The sequence below is a fragment of the Dermacentor silvarum genome, chromosome 1 (assembly GCF_013339745.2).
Source record: "Dermacentor silvarum isolate Dsil-2018 chromosome 1, BIME_Dsil_1.4, whole genome shotgun sequence".
NCBI classification, from domain to species: Eukaryota; Metazoa; Arthropoda; class Arachnida; order Ixodida; family Ixodidae; genus Dermacentor; species Dermacentor silvarum.
In genome coordinates this window covers 49,690,924-49,693,192 of record NC_051154.1, presented here as the reverse complement: position 1 = coordinate 49,693,192, position 2,269 = coordinate 49,690,924, and positions in this window count along the sequence as shown.

Sequence of the window (2,269 nt, the reverse complement as noted above, 5' to 3'; positions counted from 1 at the left end):
CATGAACACACACATTTGACTTCAAATTCAAGAACAATTCATGGATTTTAAGGATGTTGAATGCAAAAATTCAAGGAGTGGGAAACCTTATTCGTACAAATACACTGAAATACAGTGAATCTCCGTAGCTGCACTGTTGAGTTGGACACATGCTTCAAGCACTTCAGGTTGCTCTTTTAATTTGAATTTCCCATGGTAATGATGTCAATCGCCTTCTGGCACAATGGTTTGCAGCGTCAGACTACAGCCAAAGGTTTCTTCTTTCTGGGGTTTTACGTGCCAAAACCAGTTCTGATTATGAGGCACGCCGTAGTGGAGGGCTCCGGATTAATTTTGACCAACTAGGGTTCTTTGACGTGCACTACAACACAAGTACACAGGCGTTTTTGCATTTCGCCTCCATCGAAATGCAGCCGCCGCGGCCGGGATTCGATCCCGCGATCTCGTGCTCAGCAGCGCAACGCCTTAGCTGACTAAGCCATCGCGGTGGGTTCCAGCCAAAGGTCCTCGTTGTGTTAGTGCCTATGGTGTTAGGCTGCTAAGTACGAGGTCGCAGGATCGAATCCCGGCCACGGCGGCCGCATTTGCAATGCGAAAAAGCCCGTGTACTTAGATTTAGGTGCACGTTAAAGAACCCCAGGTGGCTGAAATTATTCCGGAGTCCCCCACTACAGCATGCCTCATAATCAGGTCGTGGTTTTGGCACGTAAAACCCTATAATTAATCTCTTTTACCAAATTCAAGGGTTTTCAAAGTGTAGGAACCCTGTTCATATATTTTTATTCTGAACTCGCAACATATATGTGTACAATGACAAATTTAATCTAAGTTGTTCTAATGTATTTGGCAAACAACTAACCGACTTCTGCAGCTGCTGCAAAATTTGAAAATAGAGGAACGGCCATAGGAAATTTCAAGCTGATCCACGAGCAGTTCATGATTAAGAAGTGCCCTGAACCGATCGCCACTTGCTTTCTTGCTGTTGATGAACAACTGCACTTGTTTGGTGTGCATTATGTGCAGCTTGTAGACTCATTTTACTTTGTGTTGAAACACCAATTAGCCAGAGGGGGCTCAAATATTTCCTACTGTACTCTTCATTGTTGTCACAAAAAATATGAACGAAATCTTTGTATGCTGCATTGTCAGCAGTGTTGCGCACTCCTGACCATAAAAATCTGAGGTGTCAGGCTCTGCCATGACAGGATAAGCTAGATTGGCAGTTATTAGTACTTACAGAAGAACAAGCAAACCTTACCAAACATTGGATGTGCCAGAAAACAACAAAGGCCAGGAAAAACAACTAGAAGCTCCCCCTCATTGTCATGGGATATTCACCTCGTTTTGTACTCCACTTATGATTAGCACATAAAATTTGCCAACCCTCCCTCAGCTGCTTCATAACTGTGCAATGTTTCCACAGCCCTTCATTGTAATGAACTTTTACATCGTACTGCAGTTTACTATGTTGTTTCAGCATATCTAATCTGAATGGCACTTCACAAAGAGGCCTTGAAGCCATATGTCAACTGTTAGCTGTTCCAGCTCCAACAGTTCCTTCAGAACGAATGCAAAACACCTGGTCCAAAAGCCTCCAGTTTGCAGAATTTCGTGGCTTAAGAGAAAACCTTTGAGCTATTGAAACGTACCTTCCACACATGTTGAAAACGAAGGAGCATCTGCCAGTGAGGACAATGTGTGGTTGATAACATCTTGCATGCCCACACCTCATTCATGTTTTCATCCTTCACAAGCTCTATACCGTCTTCCTCCCTCACGCATGCACCATTACTTTATGTGGGTGAGAAAGCCACCATAAGGACACGTACCCACAAGGTTTCTTGCATCCACTCACATATAATAGAGACAATCTACAAACGTCGCACTGCTGGCTACAACATTAATTACTATCAGAAAATGCTACAGCACGTGTGCACTGCAAAGTGCATAAATGGGTTTTATGGTTCAAAGGCATCAACATTTTTTAAAAGCTGTTAGTCCTCTGTAATGTAAAATGCAGCACAACCAAGAATCAAACCTGTAGCCCTACACCTTGTATTGCAACTTCTAGCAATGGTGTCCCATTGCTGAGAAGGAACATAACCATAAAGGACAAGGTAGTTATATCTTCAATTTCAGTTCATCATGGCAGAGTGCTCATTTTTATTACAATTATGTGATTGCTACATTTCACAGCTAGTTGCATTTGCAACTGCAGAATGAGCTATAACAGCAAAGACAACTGACACACTGTTTCACTCCACAAGCA